Below are 24,753 nucleotides of genomic sequence, written 5' to 3' on the forward strand. Positions count from 1 at the left end.
TGTGTGTATGTGTGTAGTGTATTTGCACTGTAGGTTTGCGGTTTTAAATTTCGCGATTATGGGGTTTCGGTATTTAAAGATTTCGGTTATAGAATTTCGAAATACTGAAATTCGGGATTTCAGTATTGCGGGATTCTATAGTGAACCTGTTTTTGATTGGTGGAAAACACCAATCAAGATCTATGATTGGCTCTATTTCCTGATTATTAAAAAAGCCATTAAGATCTGTGATTGGCTGTATAATGACTGGTCCTGAATACCAGGAAATGTTAATTTTTTCAGATTTTTGAAACTAATTTAAATATTGTATTTCATTGGATGCATGTGTTTTGAATGGTAGTTGATTGGTTGTGTGTGTGTTTTTGGTGCAAAACCTGGAGAGCATTTAAATGGTATGGAAACATTTTGTAAAAAGATTCTGAGGAAGTTCTATGGTGAAAATATTAAAGAACGAATGTATTATGCTGATCTACCCAACGCCCCATCTCTTTACTTGGTATTATACAGACTTTCAAGGGGTGATCTTTGCCTGGCATACAGGGCATCCCTGAACCATGTTTTGATGAACCTTTTGCGCATCCGCAAAACAAACAGCATCAGATTAAAAGACCTAAATTTTGCTTGTGATGTAATTAGGACATGTTGGAGAGACAGATACATTTCTCAGAGAATTCCCATTCTCTGGAACAGGCTTCACATCATTGTGAAGCAGAGTTCCTCCCTATCTCTTTTTGGTTGCTGTGCCTTTGACGGACAGAGGCAGTCAGTAAATCGTCCCTTATATAGATCAAATTTGTGGGTGACATTTGGGTTGCACGGCTAGGCTTATAAGGGCCTTAGTGGCTGCTAGCCTAGTACAGACCTATGACTCTATGAGCCCATGAAGGAAAGAAGAAAATGGTGTGCAGACTAAGGGGGCACTGACTGTGGGGGGTGCTCGGGGGCAACCCTGATCTATTTTATTTTTTATTTTATTTTATTTTACATTTGTTGACCGGGATAGTCCGACTGGGTGCATGTCCATTTTCAGCGGAGGCCCGGGGAGAAAAGCTCCAAGGGTAAGCAGATACAGCATTACATAATACCAGCATTACATATTACAAACAGATTATTTACAGAGATTACATAAGTAAGCAAGTTAAACAAGTTCCACAGGTTAAAGTTAGTCCTGAGCACAAGCCAGGATTAAATTAAATTACACAGTAAACTGGTTAACATATTTTTACACATTCGAGTTAGCCAGGCTTGATACATTGACATAGCCAGTTAAGAGACAAATGTTGTTTGAGTCTAGTTTTAAATTGACCTAAGGTGGACAGTAAGGTAATATCAGCTGGAAGAGAGTTCCAGGATCTACTTACAGAGTTTACAAAGAGAGAATCACCGGCTGTGTTATTAATTTTGCTAGTCTGAATTAATAGTTTGTTAGAGGATCGAAGCGGTCTAGGATTGTTATAGGGGGTGATAATATTTTTAAGTGCAGGAGTATTGTCCGGATTATAGAGGATTTTATAGGCCATAATCAGTTGGTTATACTAGATTAGGCTGGGTAGTTCAAGCCAACCAAGCTGATTTAGATTGATGCAATGATGTGTCCTAAAAGGCAGCCCAGTGGCAAACCTGGCAATGTGGTTGTAGCAAATTGAGAGTTTGTTAAGGACAGTCTTGTTCAAATTCGAGAGTAGAGGGGATGCATACAGAAGGGTTGAAAGAAGGTGAGAGCGAGCTATGGCAATTTTAGCTGGAGGGGTTAGGAAGGCTTTCATTCTGTAAAGTGACCCTAGTTTTTTATTCATGGTTTTGATAGTTTGGTTAACATGTAGGTCAAATTTGAGATTATTGTCTAAGATGACACCTAATAGTTTTGTAGATGGGTCAGGGGAGATTATTGTGCCATCATTTGATTTTATGGTAAAGGTGAAAGCGGTAGACCTAAGTGTTGGTGAAAATAACAGCATTTTAGTTTTTTGGGGAATTAGGATCAGACGATGTTCAGAAAGCCAGTTTTCTATTGTATTAAAGGTGGTCTGGGTAGCTGACCATAACTCTACTGGAGATGTGGCTGAGCAAATCAGAGTAGAGTCATCAGCATATTGGATACAGCGGACTTTTGGGATGACAGTATAAAGGTCGTTAATGAAGATGGAGAACAGTAAGGGCCCTAGTATAGAGCCTTGTGGTACTCCAAGGGTGTTAGGTAGAAGGTTAGAGAGTTTGTTCTGCCAGAGGACAGCCTGCTGTCAACCATTCAGGTAGGATTGAAACCATTGGAGGGCTCCAGTATCTAGACAGAATGTTTGCAGGGTGTGGATTAAAAGTTGGTGATCAACCATATCGAATGCCTTGGAAAGATCCAAAAAGAGGGCTGAGGATATATAATTATTGTTGCGATTATGGTTTATGGTGTTAGTAAAGGCTAGGAGGGCTGAAGTAGTGCTGTGATGAGGACGGAAGCCATGCTGAGTGTCTGCCATAAGGCGATTTTGGATTAGGTGGTGCATGAATTGTCTATGAATACATTTTTCCATAATCTTTGCAAGTGGAGAGAGTATAGCTATTGGCCTATAATTGGAGAATTCAGTAGAGCTGCCTCCTTTGTGAAGTGGGATTACATAGGATATTTTCCAGATGGTGGGAATTTTAGCTTCTACTATGGTTCGATTGATTAGTATCGAGACGGGGTAAACAATAGCATCAGCTGATTTTTGTAGGTACTCGGCAGGGAGTTGATCAGCAGAAAGTGTAGTGGGTTTTAATTTTTTGATCAAGGTATGGATAAGTGAAGTGGCGACTGGTTGGAAGCTGAGCAAAGTAGGTTTCTAGGGGGTGCTACTTTCAGGACCGGGGGAGCTAGGAGGTAGTTGGCTAGCTAGGGCTTGAATTGTCTCAGTAAAGAATTGGTTAAAACTATCAGAAACATCTTCAGGGGTTTTATCAATAGTAGCAGCAGGGATTGGGGTTGAAGTTTGTCCAGGATGTAGTAGATTATTTAAACCTGCCCAAAACTTCTGAGGGTTATTTTGATTTACTGTCTGTAAATTACAGTAGTATTTTGATTTACTGTCTGTAAATTACAGTAGTATTGTTTTTTGTCTTGTAAAATTGATTTTTTGGTTTAGTTCCTGGATTGCCTGTATTTAATGTGATCTTGAGGGTCTTTAGAAGAACGCCATAAAGCCCATGCTTTGTTTCTAAGGGTAATTTTGAGTTTAGACTCTATAGAAAGCCATGGTGCAGTTTTTACCTTGGTTCTCTTTGAACGAACAGGTGCATGCAAATCAAGGATCTCAAGGAATTTGTTGTTAAAGTATGCTACTGCTTCCTCTAAGGGGGGGGGGGTTTAGAATAGACCAATTACATGAGTTTAGTTCTTGTTGGAATTTGGCAGGGTCAAAGTTTTTATTGTTTATAACCTTTCTGAGTAAGGGTTGTTGGGAATTAATGGTTTTGTGCTTAATTACATATGTGAGAAGGTGATCTCTTAGGCCATTAAGGAGGGTACCATAGGTGTACAGTTGGGGGTGACTGTTTATGAATACCCAGTCAACTATACTTTCTTTTTGGTTGGGTTTACCTATCCTGGTAGGGGTGGATATGATTTGTGTAAATGCATGCAGGTTAATATGGGTGGTTGGGGATTCTAAGGAACAGGTGCCCCAGTCTATGTTAAAGTCTCCAAGTAGTAGGGTTTCTTGGGGGTAGTGACATGATAACCAGTGCAGGATATCTTCAAATGTAGATATATTGTTACCTGGGGGAATGTACATACAGATGATAGTAATGCATTTATTTTTATTAAGTTGCAATTTGGTGGCAAGAATCTCAGAGTTATTAATCTGAGGAGGTTGTATTACATCTATGGTGACATTCAACTCAGATTTATAGAGTACAGCTACCCCACCCCCTTCCTCGAGCACGATCCAGCCTGTGTATGTTGTACCCAGGTGGTAACACTTCATTGTCTTTAGTGTTAGGTTTTAACCAGGTTTCAGATAAACAGAGAATCTCAGGAGTGAACATCCAGAAGTGCATGCAATTCATGTACCTTGTTATTAATGCTTCTAATATTGAGATGACAGACTAGGAGAGAGTTAGTTGGCCTATAAATTGTAGGTTTGTAGCTTAGATTACAAGTAGAGGGGGTATGTGTATCTGAAGTGAGTGGGCAAGGGTTGGGGTGAATATCACCACCAAGTATTAGGTTGAGTCTATACTTGGTGATGAACTTCAGGAATTTGTTTATTAGTTTGTGGTAGTGTTTGGATCTAGAGCTAATGTGCCTGGGGTTGAGATGTTGATAGACTGAACAAGATGTTGGATAGGATCTGGTACTGTAAGTATGGTTGAAGGTGGAAGGATTTACAGCTGGGGTGATAGTATGGCCTTTTGGGACCTGAAATCCCGTAAGAAACTGGTTTTCATACAAGGTAAGGAGGCATGGTGTGAACAAGAGGGGTGTGAACAAGAGGGGTAGTAAAGAGGAGTATATCATTATATGTGATTCAGCTAGTGAGTGAAGGAACTGTTTTACCTGGTGATGCAACACCAGAAGATAGAGTGGTGAGGTAAAGGTACTGGAAGGGGGATGGGAGAATGCCAGATGAAAGCTAATAGGTGCTATTAAATGTAGGTAGTAGAATAGGGGTGGGTGGAATTATCCCAGATGAAAGCAGATAGGATCTAGAAAGTGGGGGAGTGGCTATAGTACTATAAATTTAGAGGTACTGGGGGCGGGAGGAAATTGGGTGCAGGGAGGGGAGCGAAGAGAGCCCGAGCTTAGCAAGTGCGAACGTAGCAGGGCTATTGCAGTTTACAAGGTTTCCTAAGGTGTCCTAAAGCTATAAGGTAAGTATTACAGCTCTTAATGTAAGAGTCAATTTACTGCAGTTACAGGGGAAGGAGGCAACCACTCAAGTAGAAACAAAGAGCCCTATGGCTGACCAATATGGTGACCTGCTTAATTACAAAGCACTGTAAGTGAAAGCTTAACAAATGCTGTTTGTGTAACCTACTCTGTTTAAATGTTGAAAACAACTGATTGCAGTCCTGTAGACACCGTTTTGTAGGGAACTGTAGAGTTCAGTCTGTTTAAATGTTGAAAACAACTGATTGCAGTCCTGTAGACACCGTTTTGTAGGGAACTGTAGAGTTCAGTCTGTTTAAATGTTGAAAACAACTGATTGCAGTCCTGTAGACACCGTTTTGTAGGGAACTGTAGAGTTCAGTCTGTTTAAATGTTGAAAACAACTGATTGCAGTCCTGTAGACACCGTTTTGTAGGGAACTGTAGAGTTCAGTCTGTTTAAATGTTGAAAACAACTGATTGCAGTCCTGTAGACACCGTTTTGTAGGGAACTGTAGAGTTCAGTCTGTTTAAATGTTGAAAACAACTGATTGCAGTCCTGTAGACACCGTTTTGTAGGGAACTGTAGAGTTCAGCCTGTTTAAATGTTGAAAACAACTGATTGCAGTCCTGTAGACACCGTTTTGTAGGGAACTGTAGAGTTCAGACAAAGTCACACCAGGTCAGCCAAGGGGGGAAGAGAGAGGGAAATCCTAAGCACCTAGATTTGAAAATCTATTACCCTGCCTAAGGCCTAACTTCATCATAATCTGGCTCTGACTACAGGAAGTTTGAAACATTAGGCTGTGGAACTATTTTAAATCAAATATATTTAAAAAATACATCAAACATTAACAATTTAACATATAGACAATTCTCTCTGTGCAATAATGCCCCCCCAGAGTGTATGTTATTGTGTAAATAAAGCCCTCCCAGGGGTGTAGAGGTCCTCCGGCTGTGGTATTGAACCTCAGTACACCCCTGGGTGTGCATTAGTTACACAATAACACACACCCTGGTGGGCATTACTGCTTGCTGGGATCATGTTTAACAGTTAAATAAGTATTGCATGCTTGTCTTGTTGAATCTGTAGTACTGTGCATGCAACTAGTACTATGTGAAAGTAGTCCAGATGTACATTTGTCTTATTCCATTTAAATAGTCCCAAATAGATATGGAATCCATGTTTGCTTTGTTCCATGTAAAATAGTTCCATATCTATGCATTGAACAGTTTCATATGCAGGAATGTATTATATGTTTATCTTGTTCCAGATGAAACATTTCCAGCTGAGTGTAATGTGTCTTTATCTTGTTTAATGTAAAATAATCTCATATATATATATATATATATATATATATATATATATATATATATATATATATATATATATATATATATATAGATATACATACACACACACACACACACACACACACACACACACACACACACACACACACACACGTATACACTGTATGTTTACCTTGTTCCATGTGGACGTGTGCAATGTATGTTTGGCTACTATTCCTGGGACTGTTCTGTTTAAGGTATGAATCTCCAGCATTATACTCTACTGTTTTGCCTTTAGATCCAATCTGTTTATAGTGGCTGTTGGTTTACTGATAATCTGTTATATTTTAAGCTGAATGTGATTTATTGCACTTTGTGTAAATGCTGTAACTATATTTATCATTGCATTGGTTATTGTCTAATGCCTGACCTAGTGTAACATGTAATTAAATGGCTGTATTTCATCAGTGTGTCTATTTTAGGTCTGTGCAGTGGCTGTAATGGAACTTCAGGATTAGTAAACTGTACTGGTTATTAAATATAAATGAAATATCTTTGATTATTAATGATTTTGATTTTTTTAAAGAAACATCTATACTATAAAATGCAGATGTTATTTTGAGTGTTTTATGCAATTTGTTTTTTGCCTTGCTACATTATCACTATTTTTCAGGCATGGAAGCAGCAATTTTTGGCAGGACCTTTTCTTGAGAATAGTGCAGTTTAAGTCCGTCTTAGAATAAGTTCAGACTGCCACTTTTTAATAAAATTCTTAACTCTGGATTTAATGCCTTCTGTTTCAGACACTATCAGTTCTAGATGTGAATAAGCTTTTTTTCTCAATTTAAAACTTCTTGTCTCTTTACCATGTCGGATATGGCAAGTAAAAATATCCTTTAAATAATGTGTGATTTGAGACATGTCACACACCCTGCTTCAGGCCATACCTCTCAACTTCTCACCCCAAGAAATATGGACAAAGCCAAAACTAATGGGGGGGCACAAGACCCTAAAATTGGGACAGATTTTAAATATCAGTCCTATGAACTTAGAAAGATAATAGAATAAAAGGGTTTGTGTTGGCATGCGCTTACTGAAGGATATGAAATCGGAAACTCAAATGAATGTCAATATTTGTCATCTTCTGTTATTTGGAAGAAAACAACAAATTTTATGAGGAACAGAGCAAAAATATCAGGCAAAATTCTGGATATTCTCTGAAAATCTGGACAGCTGGGAGGTAATTCAGGCAAAGGATAAGTTGTCTGAAAAGGTGGCTCATGCTCTACGTTAATTGGAGAATTAGGGATGACTAATGGAGACCAAATGCTTCTGAAGAAAGTAAGACAAGACTGGGATGTTCTTTTATGCACTGGTGCTGTAACAGAGGACACTGCTGATGAGAAACAAACAAATGTGAGGAATTTACACATGAGGTGCGCTCACCTCATATCAGACAAGTCAAATATAAAAACAAATGTGAGGAATGTACACATGAGGTGCGCTCACCTCATATCAGACAAGTCATATATAAAAACAAATGTGAGGAATGTACACATGAGGTGCGCTCACCTCATATCAGACAAGTCAAATATAAAAACAAATGTGAGGAATGTACACATGAGGTGCGCTCACCTCATATCAGACAAGTCATATATAAAAACAAATGTGAGGAATGTACACATGAGGTGCGCTCACCTCATATCAGACAAGTCAAATAAAAAAACAAATGTGAGGAATGTACACGTGAGGTGTGCTCACCTCATATCAGACAAGTCAAATATAAAAACAAATGTGAGAAACGTACACATGAGGTGCACTCACCTCATATCAGACAAGACAAATATAAAAACAAATGTGAGGAATGTACACATGAGGTGCGCTCACCTCATATCAGACAAGTCAAATATAAAAACAAATGTGAGGAATGTACACATGAGGTGCGCTCACCTCATATCAGACAAGTCAAATATAAAAACAAATGTGAGGAATGTACACATGAGGTGCTCACCTCATATCAGACAAGTCAAATATAAAACAAATGTGAGGAATGTACACATGAGGTGCGCTCACCTCATATCAGACAAGGCAAATATAAAAACAAATGTGAGGAATGTACACATGAGGTGCGCTCACCTCATATCAGACAAGTCAAATATAAAAACAAATGTGAGGAATGTACACATGAGGTGCGCTCACCTCATATCAGACAAGTCAAATATAAAAACAAATGTGAGGAAAGTACACATGAGGTGCGCTCACCTCATATCAGACAAGTCAAATATAAAAACAAATGAGAGGAATGTACACATGAGGTGCGCTCACCTCATATCAGACAAGTCAAATATAAAAACAAATGTGAGGAATGTACACATGAGGTGCGCTCACCTCATATCAGACAAGTCAAATATAAAAACAAATGTGAGGAATGTACACATGAGGTGCGCTCACCTCATATCAGACAAGTCAAATATAAAACAAATGTGAGGAATGTACACATGAGGTGCGCTCACCTCATATCAGACAAGTCAAATATAAAAACAAATGTGAGGAATGTACACATGAGGTGCGCTCACCTCATATCAGACAAGTCAAATATAACAACAAATGTGAGGAATGTACACATGAGGTGCGCTCACCTCATATCAGACAAGTCAAATATAAAAACAAATGTGAGGAATGTACACATGAGGTGCGCTCACCTCATATCAGACAAGGCAAATATAAAAACAAATGTGAGGAATGTACACATGAGGTGCGCTCACCTCATATCAGACAAGTCAAATAAAAACAAATGTGAGGAATGTACACATGAGGTGCGCTCACCTCATATCAGACAAGTCAAATATAAAAACAAATGTGAGGAATGTACACATGAGGTGCGCTCACCTCATATCAGACAAGTCAAATATAAAAACAAATGTGAGGAATGTACACATGATGTGCGCTCACCTCAAATCACACAAGTCAAATATAAAAACAAATGTGAAGAATGTACACATGAGGTGCACTCACCTCATATCAGACAATTCAAATATAAAAACAAATGTGAGGAAAGTACACATGAGGTGCGCTCACCTCATATCAGACAAGTCAAATATAAAAACAAATGTGAGGAATGTACACTTGAGGTGCGCTCACCTTATATCAGACAAGTCAAATATAAAAACAAATGTGAGGAATGTACACATGAGGTGCGCTCACCTCATATCAGACAAGTCAAATATAAAAACAAATGAGAGGAATGTACACATGAGGTGCGCTCACCTCATATCAGACAAGTCAAATATAAAAACAAATGCGAGGAATGTACACATGAGGTGCGCTCACCTCATATCAGGCAAGTCAAATATAAAAACAAATGTGAGGAATGTACACATGAGGTGCGCTCACCTCATATCAGACAAGTCAAATATAAAAACAAATGTGAGGAATGTACACATGAGGTGCGCTCACCTCATATCAGACAAGTCAAATATAAAAACAAATGTGAGGAATTTACACATGAGGTGCGCTCACCTCATATCAGACAAGTCAAATATAAAAACAAATGTGAGGAATGTACACATGAGGTGCGCTCACCTCATATCAGACAAGTCAAATATAAAAACAAATGTGAGGAGTGTACACATGAGGTGCGCTCACCTCATATCAGACAAGTCAAATATTAAAACAAATGTGAGGAATGTACACATGAGGTGCGCTCACCTCATATCAGACAAGTCAAATATAAAAACAAATGTGAGGAATGTACACATGAGGTGCGCTCACCTCATATCAGACAAGTCAAATATAAAACAAATGTGAGGAATGTACACATGAGGTGCGCTCACCTCATATCAGACAAGTCAAATATAAAAGCAAATGTGAGGAATGTACACATGAGGTGCGCTCACCTCATATCAGACAAGTCAAATATAAAAACAAATGTGAGGAATGTACACATGAGGTGCGCTCACCTCATATCAGACAAGTCAAATATAAAAACAAATGTGAGGAATTTACACATGAGGTGCGCTCACCTCATATCAGACAAGTCAAATATAAAAACAAATGTGAGGAATGTACACATGAGGTGCGCTCACCTCATATCAGACAAGTCAAATATAAAAACAAATGTGAGGAATGTACACATGAGGTGCGCTCACCTCATATCAGACAAGTCAAATATAAAAACAAATGTGAGGAATGTACACATGAGGTGCGCTCACCTCATATCAGACAAGTCAAATATAAAAAAGGAGAAAAAGATCACATGGCTTTTCCTATTAAATCTTAACTTCTGTAAACATTTTTTTGGGGTCAGATGAAGTGTGAGCTAGGTTTTTGCCGTCTTTATGATCCCCATCAGCAAAGCTTTCAAAGGAAGAAAAGGTTTCTACTTTAATTTTATTATATCCAAACTCAGTAGTAAATTTTGAACTTAAAATAGGCAATAGTGCTTATGGGGAGTTCGAATTACATATTTTCTTCACCTTGAAATTAAAAGCCCTGTAGCATTCATATATGCCTTTGCCAGTTCCAAGATGTGATGTATTAATGTTGAAACAATCTTTAAAGGCATTTAGTTTTCTTTCTTATTTTTCCTCCCCACTTCTTTGGTAACTTTTATTTATATTTTACATTTGCACCAACAGGAAAAACATTCTGCTTTATAATGCTTTATTTGAAAATAAAACACTTATTTCACCAAAAAGCATAACGTCAGCACTTTTAATTTATTTACTATGAACTTTTCACAGAACTTCTTTGCAAAGATTGCTTGATCAAGCCATAAAATGGTATCAGAGGTCAGATGCAAAATGTAATCTTGCATACTGAACTCGTGTAAAATGCATTAGCGCACACTTGCATTATAATTGTTTCAGACTGCGCCAAAATGTTTTATTATGACATGCTGTTTTGTAATTACTGTTTATAGCGGATGATGTGTAGTCCATTTAATTATGAGTAGTATTTTAATAAAATATTAGATTGTTTACACCATATTGCTGCAGTTGATGATTCACTACTGACTATGAGTGCTATTTTTCTAAAGGTATTACTCACAATACATTATCCATAATCCATCATTTGCCAATACTATTTGGCACTGACCAGGCTGCTCCAGTTATAATCTGTCAAATATTAAGTTAGAGTGATGTGCATTGCTTATGCTTCTTTCTGTCGTTTCTTATGTAGTACAAACCATACTGCATCATGTACTATGATGTAATGCTCCTCAAAATGTAAAGCAAATACTGATATTGTAAATGTCATTTGGAAAACTGTGAGACTTCCTGTTTCTGTGGCTGGTAACCAGCAAGGTGCTTCTTGTATAACATAAAACAGGATTTGAGGAGTTGTTTGAAATTCTGATGCTGTTTGATCCCAAATGAAGAAACCGAGTTCATGACCTCTTTAGCAGTCTGGCATTAAATCAAGAGCTTGTGGAACAAAGTAGCCAGGTCATCTTCTACTTACATTCAGTAAGTAGCCCATGTGGCCATGGGACCTGTCAACCTGTTGGAATGGACATGGAATACTTCAGAAATGCAGATATTCATTATAACACAAGCATTTTATCTCAGCAAGTGTGAAGAAATCCTTCTCAGGTCACAGAATAGGGGCTAAACAATGCTATGATGTCGCAACTTTATTTAGCTGAGGTTTGATGTTTTGGAGAACCTTGACATTGATGCATGGACTGAGTTTACAGACATATGCCATTTTCCCCATTCATGCAGACTGACTAACCCCCACACTGTTTACAGCTTTGAACCTAATGGGCACGTTATTTGGCACTGTTTCATCAGAGCTGCTTCCGCTCAGTTCTTGGTTTAGCATACTCAGTGTCAGTGATATGATAGTATGTAATCATAATAAAAATAAAATAAAGCCTAGCAAATGGTTAGTTATAGGTGTTTCAAAATACCAGCAATTTCTGAATCTATACCAAAAGCTTATTTTGGAACTATAGCTGGAAACACAAGGTAAATGAAACAGTTTGGGGGAATATATAGAACGTATGGCTAGAAGTTCTAAAACACCAGCTCAGGAAACGGAATATGTTGCATCGAAGATGTAATACTCCATCTCAGGAAATGGAATGTGTTGCATCGAAGATGTAATACGCCAACTCAGGAAGTGGAATATGTTGCATTTTTTGCAAAGTGTATCACTTAACACTGTAACTGTACATTTCCATGGGTTTCATTTATTCATTTTGTTTTCTAAAAGGGATATCTGAAATGTAGTCAGGGTATGTATCTCTTGCACTAACCTCCTCCACTTAGAGTTGTGTTAAATTCTTTCAGAACTATGCTTCAGTCATTAGTAGTCTTACAATTTATTAAATCCAATCTAAGGCAAAAATGTGGCAAAGTTCACTGAAAAAGCAGATCCTTGGCCAAACATACAGCTTGCAGAATCATTCCTCATAAATGTCTCAAGAGTGCATAACAGATATATAATACAGTACAAAAGTGTTTGCAATGGGATATAGAAATTACGTAATAGGAAAAACAACACACATAAACTTCACACTTCTGATGAGCAGAACATGGTATTTTCACACTGACCAGAAATACTAACCATGTAATACATGCAGAGAACTTGATGTTCCAGCAGCTGTTAGAAAAATTCACACATTAATCTTGTTAATACAGTTAAAAATCCAAGCTGCACTCCAGAAGGCAAATTCCCAATTCTGCTAGAATACTGGTATATCATTTTAAAAGGCAGATATAACACAGAAAAGCACCACAGTAAAGTAGCATTCCTTGTTAATGACACGCAAAACATTTAAGTACATATATATATATATATATATATATATATATATATATATATATATAAATATAAATATATACATCTTAGTAAAAATGAAGCGTCACACAGCAGCATGAATATATGACAAGGTAGCGTTAACCTGTCATCCTTGTCATATCTATACCTGAAGGACGCACGGTGCACCCGGTTCAACGACATGCGCAGGTAACAATCTTAAGCTTCAGAGAAGACTCTCCCTGCTTGTAACCTTTCTCTTTCCCCCAAAGATAAAAAGCTTCACTCTACTGTGCTGGGTTTATAGGCTGCGCCCCCAGTAAAACACCTATAACTGCAATTATGTCATGCCTTCCCTGTTCCCTTTTTCATAGTCAGGTATCGGCAGCCAGCACCACATATCTCATCAGTCTAACTTGTCTGTTTACAGTTCTGTAGGAAAAAATATCTCCTCCTTCCATAATCTTAAAACACTTCAGCATCGTGAAAGGTAGATGACACATACCAGGGATGTTACAAATTGCAAGGAATTGCTGTTTGTTTTACATGTAATTCTAGAAAGGTCTTACCTGGACAGTTTCTTAGGAAAAAAAAAACTTTTTATTTCTTCACTTTCTTTCAACTGTCTTCTGGCAGTTGTCAGAAAAATGTAGGACAAAGCTTTTGTATATGTATAACAGGGTGATTAAAAACAAATCCACTTAAGTTCGTGAAGATAAGATGAAAAATAAGATAGCACTTACAAGACAAAGCAGTACTGAAGAGAAGAGGAGGCAGAACAGAAGAGAGGTGCTGTGCTGTGCAGGTCAGGCAAAAAAAGACTGCAGTTGCTTTTTCTATCAGTCCCTCTGGTACCACACTGCTGTATTTTGGAGTGCTCTCACCTGATTGGCCGGATGTTGTTCAACAGAGTGCAAGCTCTCCAGTAATTGGGGGGGGGGTGCTTTTTTGTGTGTGTGTGTGTGTGTGTGTGTGTGTGTGTGTGTGTGTGTGTGTGTGTGTGTGTGTGTGTGTTGCTCTTGTCCAACAAATCAAGTCAGTCCCTCCCCCACCAAGCCTCTGAGCGCAGTTCTCTGAGCCAGCTGCATCATGAGTTGCTGAGGTTAGCAATCCAAGTGAGGAGGAAAGGAAGCCAGTCCCGTCAGTGAAGCATCGTGCAAACTCAGCTGCACTGCAGAACAGGGAGCATCGAAGCTCTGTATCAGGGGAGGGGCACTGTTTACACACAATCACTGAATGTGGACAAAAAAAGCTGAACCATACAAGAACAACCAATTAACTAATAAGGAAAGAATATATTAAAGGATAGCAGTAAGTGACCAGTTTGCATTGCCCTGGTTTCCGTCTTCTGCAATATACACTTCAGTGTCATTCCTTTTCAGAGTAACAGGAGCTTAGAGAAAGCCATATCACTTCCTGGTCTAAAGCCATCAAACATTTCAGATATTTAGCAGAAACTCAATTATTTTATATGGAACATTTTTTGATTTTTTAAAAATGTATTTATACCTGTGAAATTGCAATGATATAAAGAACCTCTTCAGTGAAATGTCTTGAGTGACTGCAGTAGTTAGTGTCTGTTCAGACTCATTCTGTAGCTCCACTTGATTCTCCAGCAGTGTGTGTGAAGTTGCGGGGTTATCATCATGTGACCGACTTTGAGCAATCACTGGTACAACCACCAGATGTATAAATGGTTTGAATGGTAACAGAATGCATTAGGCTGTAGACTGGATGTTGCTGCCTTCATTTCTATGTTCCTATGAGAGGAAATAAAATGTCATTGGTCAGTGCTTGGATGTAAGAAGCACTCTGACACATGTCACCAACTCCTTCTAACTTTTGTAGAGGACGCAGGTTGTGTTGTAGTGACCCATGAAATAATGTATAAGTGTGACCGGGTCTTTCATAACTCGGTGTCCCTGCACTCCTGTGTGATAAAAAGCCAGGGGAGTGACTTTCTGCAGTCATATTTCTCCATTCCTGAATATACCTTATCATCCAGACATGATTATCTCATTAAAATAAACACGTAGAAAGTAATGACAGGTACCAGTGTGTTATGTTCCCATCATCTCTTCCCTCCACACAAACCAGAAAGATCCTACTATTATTTCTATGTTGCATTCAACTTATATTTTCCTTTCTGCATGCTAATATTTTGTTTGTCCCTTACCACATTGTATTTTTAGACTATTACTGACCCACTGCCATTTCTAAATGCCTGTTTCATATCCCATAGGTTTAACACCTAGCTAACTTCCATTCAAAGGCATAAATCAAACCCTGTACCTTGCGTCTATGAGATAAATAACTTAACCGTTATACCAACCCTCCAGTTTCGAACCCCATTGTTACCTGCCACCTGCCTCTGCACAACTCTCTCAGTGAAAATGTACTTCAGCATCTCACCCAGTTATCTTGTTTTCAGATTGCATGCCCCTGTTTATGTGCAGTATGCCACATTGCGGATACTGCCCATCCAATCTTTCTTAACTCCCTTCAGGTATTTGAATGTGTTCACCCTACATTTCCTCCCATTCCTTTGTACAGGTGTGTACATCCATCACATCTATCCACACCTTGATTCAGATTTTGTACCTCTTTTGATTTAATTCAGGGCCAGCAGGAAAGGAAGTAAAACAAACCAGCCTCAAATTGGGATGCCAGTCTATCAGAGTGTGAGTGCGCGCACGCACACACACACACACACACACACACACACACACACACACACACACACACACACACACACACACACACAAACACATTTAGAAACAATTTAACATCACCAGTCAGCCTCCGAGCAAACAATTGGAATGTGTGAAGAAACTGAAAAACTGGAAACTCTGATGGAAAAATGCAAATAAAGAATAACACGCAAGTTCCACACCAAAGACATCCTGAAGAACATTAGGAATCCAAGCACTGTGAGGCAAAGCTGGTAACCACTGCGGCAGCCTGCCACATTCTTCTGATGGCAAAGACAGTTTTGGTTTCTCTCCTCTGAACAGCTTCAGTACTGTTATGTACAGATGACATCTTCAGAATTTCATTGTTTGTAGAGTAGTTAAAACAAACCAGCCTCAAATGCCTTTCTTCTTAATATGCATTCCAGCAGCTATGAGCTTGTATTTCTGCCTTTCTACAATTACTTTCAAAGTAAGTCATCTAAACTTTATGCAGCTTGGAAACTCTGTTTGTAGAACTGCCACTGTCAATACTTTAAGCCTTTATCTAGTCTCTTAATAAAATCTAGGTTGTCATACATTGTGTATTCTTGCTGTTTTGCTAAGTACTGTTTCTTCCTATCTGTTCCTTGCTGTGTACCCTGCATTTCAGATCTTGGTAGTATCTGCACTGAGACCCACACATTTCCCTGGCAGTCTCTCTACAGTGCCATGGGCATAGGTAATGATCAGGGGGAACACCCCACCCCTCAACTGCTCTACTCCTAGCATATCATTACTGATCACTTTGGTCATTGCTGCAGCCTGCAGACTGTACTTTATCTCTAATCTCTGTTTCCTTTGAAAGCATCCTTTGTCATGACTTGCTTCGGTAAATCATGATGTCAAGTTACAGGCACAGCAGTAAAACTAAAGTGATGACCATGGCTTCCTGTAGCACATCTTAGACATAGAAACAGTTTCACTGACATAATTAATTTGCAAAGCAGAAACAACTTTTCTGCACAGTTCATTTGTTTTAGTTACAAATAGTAATGAAAAGCAATAAATGGAATGCCAGGAAAATAAATTGTGCTGCATAATGCCTTGGTAACATCAACTGGAAGCTGAGAAATCTGCAACCTGCTCCCCCAAATCAGAGGTACGATAGAAGCCTTGAATACAATGCTAGTCTTCATTTTCATGGCCTGAATCCAACACCCTTCTCTTTCCATGTCTTGAACTAGCCCCTGGGGGACACAGACAGACTGAAATAAAAGCATGTTAAACATTCTGCAAAAAGACAATGCATTTATTTATTTATTATTTTCATAGGTTCATATGTATATATGAGGCTAATAACCACCATGGCCTTTATAAGCCTAGTGGTGCAATCCAATCCATCTGTGTCCCTATGTAGCACAGGTGTTTATTAGGAGGTGGTATGTTAAGATGTTTCTGGGGGGGGGGTATGTTAATTTGGGCATTACTGTCTGCCTCTGTATTTCAGATGCATGGGGGCCAGACCCAGGGTGAATTTCTAATTCCCTATCCATTGGTCAAGATTACACTTAAACAGGGTTTGGGATGCACTCTGCTTCACATGGATAGGGAGTCTGTTCCAGGGCAGGGGGATTATCTGTGACACATAGCTGTTTTGCCATTTATGTCACAAACAAAATTTAAATCCTTGGATCTAGAGGTTGTGATACTGTTCGATTTGCGGATGTGCAAAAGGTCCATCAAAGGTCCATCAAAGCTGGATCCAAAGATGCCTTGTATGCCAGGCATAGATCGTATTTCAGTAATCTTTAGGAGACTGAGTATAGATATAGGGTTTTAATGCAATCTGTAGAGGACAATGTGTTTATGTCCCGGATACTTCTGGTGAGGAACCTTTGTCGGCATTCCAACTGTTGCATATGTCTGGTCAGGTATACGATAAAGGCGGCGTTATACTCAATGACGGGTCTGATAAGGGCTGAATAAAGTGGCACTATGACATCTATGGACCTGGACGCCATGCTGTTACTTATAAGTTGGGCAACATAGAATGATTTTCTTATCACTTTAGCTACATGTTGGTCAGAGGCTATATTTATTTTGCTATTGTTTACCAGGAAAGCCTGCTTGGTTTAGCTGAACCCCTTTTCAGTGGAGGCTTGGGAAGAAAAGTTCCTCAGATTTAAAAATTATTATGATTACACATAGAATGACAGTGTACAAACAGTATACAGGTATTTACGGAGTACATAATATTTAAAAAATGTACATAAATTTATGAAGTACATGAATACAGCATCATATATGTTATTTACAGTTATATGGTCACTTTATGAGTCTAAGTCAGTCGTAATGCAAATTCTTTTCCATTTGGTGGTGCAGCAGGAGGAGAGAAAAATCGCATACAATATATAAATAGGCTTGCCACCTTTTCAGATGCCCGAAGTGGAACTTGCTTTGTCAAAACATGAGATTTTGCAAGCTGAAACATAGCCACAGTCAGTACAATGGTCAGAACTTGACATTTTTCCTAAAATTAAAGCTTATTTTTACAGCATTTGAGTTATTTATGCTATTTCATATAATATTTAAGTGTTTCAGATACAAACTAAGTGTTTTATGCAACTATCAAAGAAAACGTAGGAGATATATTTTGTCCCAAAATCTCCGAATATTTGCATTTTTTAGATTTTTTTTTTGCAGGACACGACTGCCCAAAGAGAGACTCTCCCTTCAAAGAGGGACAGGCGGTAACGCTATGTATAAACGTTGCATTTTTTGTTAAAAAAGAAAGTGATGACAGGCTTCTCAGGGGCAGTATTTTGGTGGTTAGCATTTAGGGCCCCCGTCTTTAGAAAATGAGAGAAAACATGATAGCAAGTGCTTTGATTTTGCTGATGAGATGTTCATTGTTTATGAAAGAGCTTAGCACTTGGATTGATTTCGGTGTTAATGGGATGTGGTTCCAGGCTTTGGCAATATTACTTAAATACAGGGAGTCTCCTGCACTATTGTGTACACTGGTGATAGTGAGAAGCGATTTATCTCTACAACGTCTAGAATGCCCTGTTTGGGTAGTATGGTGGTATGTCACGTAGGGGTGGGCAGTTTTCAGGCTTATGGAGAAATCTGGATACTGTTGTGACATGGGTACGTGTTTAACAGAGTGGAAGTTCTAACCGGTTTCGTCCTTTGAGAGCCACAGTCAGTGGTGTCCTCTGTAGTGCAGGTTGGTGGCAACTTTTGCTATCTTATTGTAACATTGCTTTAATTTGTTTAAAACTGTGACTTGAAGGTTAATAAAAATGGATGTGTCAAATAGGAGAGATGCAGCAGAAAAGAATGTTCCTGGCTATGTCAGTTAGGAAGGCTTTAGATCACTATAGGGGAATCTGAGTTTTTATGTTTGGTTTTACAGCTTGTGGCATGTTGAGGTCTACTTTTAGCTGTTCATCTATGATGATGCCTAGTAGTTTTGCCTGGGTCACTTGTTCGATCCTGGTGTTGTTGGCAAAGGTTAATATGAAAGATTCTTTTTGTGTAGACAGTTGTTTGGGAGTAAAGAGTGTTAGATTGCTTTTTGGTGGTTTAGTAAGAATTGTGAGTTGCTTAACCATGACTCGACAGTAATTGGAAAGTTCAGTGAAGGGGAATGATGAATTACACTTTTCTTAACTGATGGGGCAGTGCGTACAGCATGGGATCTATTTAACAGGATTTATATGGGACAGGAAGTTGCTTCTGCTGCTATTTTACGATATTCACCTGGCAGATTGTCCAGGGCTTTGATATCGGGTTTTAGTTTATGTAGGAGTTATTTGATCATAACAGTTATAACAGCTTAAAAGAGACAAATGTTCAAGGATGTAATTAGATTTAGAGGAGAGTACCTCTCAACCTCTAAGCACAAGAAATCTGGACAAAACCAAAAGTAGTGTGGAGACAATGACATAAATAAAGGGACAGCTTTTAAAAATTGCTCTTGTAAACTTAGAAATTTGCTAGAATAAGCAACATTTTCTGATGAAAATGAGGTCTAAAACTGAAATCTATGCCATTATTTAGTACTTCAAACCTCAGTAATTTGCAAGAAAACCACAAATTGTATGAGGCTCAGTCCAAAAATATGAGACTAAAATCTGGAAATTCTGTGAAAATCTGGACAATTGAGCTATATGCAGGGACTATGAATTCTTGATAGGAAGTATCGCCTGTCAAAGATATGACTGTGTTAATAACATGGGTATTAAATTAATATTAATGCTATCATGTTGGGTACATGTTGTTTTGGGGTAGGTCATGCAGCTTGTCCTGGATTTAACAGCCTATTAACTGATGTCCAGAGCAGTTTAGGGTTATTAGAGCGCTTGTTTTGTAGGAAGCCGCGGTGGTGCAGTGGTAGCATTGTTGCCTCACAGCAAGAGGTTCTCTCGTTCGATTCTCGGTTGGACCGCCTTCTGTGTGGAGTCTGCATGTCCTCCCTGTGGTCGAGTAGCATTCGAAAGACATGCGTAGAATGGGTGTGCCTTTGTTGAAGGTTGGGTGGTGAGCTGGCACCTGTAAAAAAAATCTACTGCCAATCATTAGTGGACCGGCGTTCCACTGTGGCGACCCCTAACCGGGAAAAGCTGAAAGAAGAACAAGAGCGCTTGTTTTGATGGGATCAGTAATAGACTTTCTTATCTTTGGTCATGAGATGTCTAGCTTTGTTTCTTAGTTGTCTGTAAGCTTGCAGGCTCTTACCTCTGTTATTCTTTGACTACGTTTCCATGCTTTGACTCTGTGTTTCACAATTTGATTTTATTCCAAGGATAGCCATGCAACTGGCCTTGTTTTCACTCTCTTTGACCTAAGGAGAGCAAGGGAGTCTAAGATGCTTAGGAAGATTGTCTTAAATTATGTTATAGCATCGTCTAAAGGAGTGTCCTAAGTGATTCCCAGTTGCATTGATTAAGTGTGATTATAAAAGTGTTTTTTATGGAAGGTGGATATTTTCCTAACCAGGACATAGTGGTGAATTTGAGCATTGCAACTTTGGTGCCTGAATGCATAGATAGGTGTTCACTTAGACTATCCGGGAAAGTGCCACAGCAACAGATTTGATCAGAAGCGGATGTTAGTATCCACTCCAGGGTGGACTGTCTGGCAGTAGGCTTTTTGTTCCTAGCTAGAGTAGTTATGAGTTGGGTGAATTTATAAATATGAATATTGCTAGCTGGACTGTCGAAATTTATTGTTTAACAGTCAATATTACTGTTAACCTAATCTGATGGTTTCATATGGGATTTTAACAGCTATCCAACATAGGATGTTTTCAAGGAAAGTAATATTATAGGTTCATAGTTTCATAAGTAGGTACTAGGTTATCGGCCCTAGGGCCTATACAAGCCCAGCCAAAAAGGTACCCTGGCTTTTGCCACCCAAGAAAATTATTTTCCTGTGCCACTGTCGAACAGAGCCACAGAGGTGATCCCTGGGGTGAATTTCCTATTTCCCATCCAATCATCAAGATTTTTCTTGAAGAGTTCTAATGAGGAGCTCTGTTTGACATAGATAGGTAGTCTGTCCCAGAGTATGGGAAGTCTCTGGGACAGGAATCTATCCCTCCAGTATGTTCTGTTTATTGTGGTGACAAGGTTTAGGTCCCTAGAGCGTGTAGCTCAGAGGGATTGGGATTTCTTTAAGTGGAGCATGTCCAACAGCTCTGGGTTTGACATAGCTTTGTATGTTAGGCAGAGATCACCTCTGAGTAGGCAATATGCGATGGAGTAAAGCTGGAGTTTTTTGAGACGGTCTGCGTAGGGCATCTGTTTGAGGCCGGTAATCCTCTTTGTGAGGTATATCTGTGGCCTTTCCAGTTGTTGTAGATGTCTTGTGAGGTACATACCAAAAGGGGCGCTGTACTCTATAATGGTTCTAATGAGTGATGAGTAGAGGGGAACAATGACCTCTTTTTTTCTGGATGAGAAACCTTTTGCGATGAGGTGTGCCATGTAGAAGGATTTCCTGACTACTGTGACGATGTGATTATCAAAGGAGAGACTACTGTCCACCTGGGTCCCAAGGTCTCTTATCGCACTTTCAGTGTTAAGTATACTACCGCCTATGTTGTAGTTCATGGGTACAGAGTTTTTACCAAAGGGGATGACAATGCACTTTTTGGGATTGAGCTTGAGGCCATGGCTTTGACACCAGGCATCTGTCTCAGTGAGGCCCTTTTGTAGGATGTTCACATCATTAGGAGTTTCGATTATGGCTCCTAGTTTGCAGTCATCTTCGAACTTCTTTAGCCAAAGACCTTCTGTGTTAGCCTGTACTTCAGAGAAGTAGATACCAAAACAGGAGAGGACCCAGGACTGAACCCTGTGGTACTCCACTTGTCACTGGTCTGAAGTCAGATTTGGAGTCTGCTACTTTCACAGTGTGGGTTCTGTCAGTGAGCCAGTTGGCAACCCATCTTGTGACATAGGGATTTATACCTAGTTTAGTGAGTTTATCTATAATTCCAGAGTGGGGGATGGTGTCAAAAGCCTTGGCAAGATCTAGATAGGCTGTGTGAACCACCTTACCCTTGTCTACGGCTTTGTTGACTGCTTCAAAGAAGTCTAGCAGGTTCAGGAGACATGATCTGCCTTTTACAAACCCAAACTGGGTGGGATCCAGAGTTTGCAGATTACCAATGTCTTTGTTTATAAGTTCCATGATGATACATTCCATGGCCTTGCAGACCAGGCTCGTCAGGCTAATGGGGTGGTAGTCCCCAGGGTCCGTGGTGGCTCCCCCCTTGTGGAGTGGGATAACCGTTGCTGTGCACCATTCAGCAGGCACAAAGCCTGAGGTGAGGCTATGATTGAACATGGTACTTAGGTAGGGTGCCAGTTCGTTCTGTAGTTCATGTAGAACGCAGCCTGGGATGTTGTCTGGTCCCATGGATGCTGTGTTCTTGGCTTTGGAGAGTGTGGTTTTACCTCTGCAGCCGTGATTACAGGACCTTTGCATTCTTCCAGTATAGAGATGGGCTCTTTAGAGGGTGAGAGGGGGGTAAAGTTAGCACTGAACCTATCTGCCAGGATGATGGCAATATCAGTTGGTTCTGTATATTTAGTGTCATTGTGCTGTAACTCAGAGCAGATCTGAGTGTTGCCATTGAGATTCTTGACATAGCTATAGAATGCTTTGTGGTTGTCTTTAGAATCAGTGGTGATTTTGTTTTCATAACTAGCTTTGGAGGATTTTATCAGGGATCGCAGCTTCTTACTGAGGCTGACCAGGGAGCTCCTCCACTCGTGGGATTTTACTCTCTTTTGCAAGAGTTTCTTCCTTCTGTTGTACAGTTTGTTTATGGCAGGGGACCACCAGATTGGCTTCCTTTTTTTGGAGGAATCCCAGGGGTGACAGGTGCAGGCCATCTCTGGCAAAGCATCGTGGTCTGTCGACCATGTCATCACTGGATCCCTTTAGAATGGCCTCAGAAGCTTAGCCAATTGTTGAAGTCAATCATTTTGTCCTTGTACTGCAGTATCATTCTGGGTGATGGCAGAATGCTACTCAGGGCTAGGGTCATATCTGCCTGGGCTACAAGATCGGAGAGCTCTTCCATGTCTCTTTCCATGTAGTCCAGGGAGGTACATCTCAGGTCGTTCACACCAACATGGACAAAGACAGAGTCATATTTGTACTTGTTGTAGAGTGACCTTAGTGTGTGGGTTATGTGGCGGATCCTACCACCTGACAGGCAGCTGACAGTAACCTTTTCCTTGTTTAGCCTGGTGAGTGGGACATTAGTGTGCCTAACTATAGAGTCGCCTATGACTAGTGTGTTGGGTACGTTGTTTTGCCTTATTGGCTGTGGTTGAGTGGCACACTGAGTCTGCAGGCTATGTGTCATTTGGGTTGTGCTGGGGGTGGAGGTTGCTTGTATTTCTGCTTTGGAGGTCTCTGTTGCTTAGACATATTATTATTGAGAGCCTCCACAAATGTTTTTGTGTTTCTATGTGTGGATTCTGGTGGTGTAGATTTAGTGAGACTATGTAATGAGTGTGGTGTGGTGCAAGTGTTTACCTTCTCCTCTTGACTGTGAAGTTCAGTCTTGATTGGAGAGCTTTACATCCAGTTTGGCTAGATAAGTGCATCTCTCACAGGTTGTAGTGTTGGGTGGTAGGAGGAGAGGGTTGTCTGTGTACATGAGGCAATTTCTACATTGCCCCAAGATGCCCAGATTAATCAGACAGACAGGAGAGAACACTGGGAGCTGACCATTGGACATGCCTGAATAAAAAAAAAACAATTTTCCTCTACATAAGTGAAGAAAGTGAGTACAAGAGCTGTTTTTCTCTAGGTAATGAGGAAGGTTGAGTGCTGTAGTAATTAGTAGGTTATTTAGTGCTTACAAGTTCTGAACAAGTTCTGATCACAAATAAGCAAATTCAAGTGCTAATAAGTAAGAATCTGTATCTGGACTAAATTAGTTACAGGAAGGGGGGGAAACAAGTGCAAATGTGGGCTTTTAAATCAGAAAGTTGAGAGAGATGGAAAAACTGCCCATACGGCCAATAACTACAATTTCTGGGCCAGAACCACTCCTTATGTGGTAGACAGATTACCTGGTGCTTACCACTCCCACTGGTAAGCTAGAAGGCTTCCCTCCAACACAGAAGCTTGGGGGGGGCTCAGAAGCTTACATACAGTCCTGGATACAGCAAATCTGAATCTGGACTACATTAGTTACAGGAAAGGTATATATATATATATATATATATATATATATATATATATATATATATATATATATATATGCAGAACAGTAGCTAAAACAACAGTCAAAACAATTCAAATTCAGTGCAAGCTAGGACACTTGAGTATGTAGGAATGTTAGACCAAACGGTTTAAAAAATGCAATTAAATTAAAAATTACTAAAAAACAAATGCAGAAGGAGTCTATTAGGTAGAATGAGGTAAAGAGATGGGACTGGGGGGAGTGTCCCAGATCAAATCTACAGCGGGGGTGGGCAACTGCAAAAACCTCCAAATTTAAACAACAACGCAGGAATAGGGAGGGTGGGTATAGGAACACCAACACCTTCAGCAGAGATCTGAAAAACTATACAGTGAAGCAAAAATAACAGTGCACAACTCTGAAGTCAGCCACAATGATATAAAATTAGTCAAACAACAATTACCA

The 24,753-nt window shown here is 39.5% G+C and overlaps 1 protein-coding gene across 1 annotated transcript in view; it reads right to left on the reverse strand.

Annotated features, from left to right (window-relative positions):
• The window catches only part of SYT2 (synaptotagmin 2), a 1,145,572-nt gene extending 1,131,771 nt beyond the window's left edge, over positions 1-13,801 (reverse strand). Inside the window, exon 1 of the mRNA XM_044076513.1 lies at positions 13,644-13,801. The gene's annotated coding sequence lies outside the window, so the exon portion shown is untranslated. The remainder of the gene's footprint in view (positions 1-13,643) is intronic.
• Between the last annotated feature and the right edge of the window lie 10,952 nt (positions 13,802-24,753).

This window comes from Protopterus annectens, chromosome 7.part0, assembly GCF_019279795.1.
Source record: "Protopterus annectens isolate FY-2018-M chromosome 7.part0, PAN1.0, whole genome shotgun sequence".
Lineage (NCBI taxonomy): Eukaryota > Metazoa > Chordata > Ceratodontiformes > Protopteridae > Protopterus > Protopterus annectens.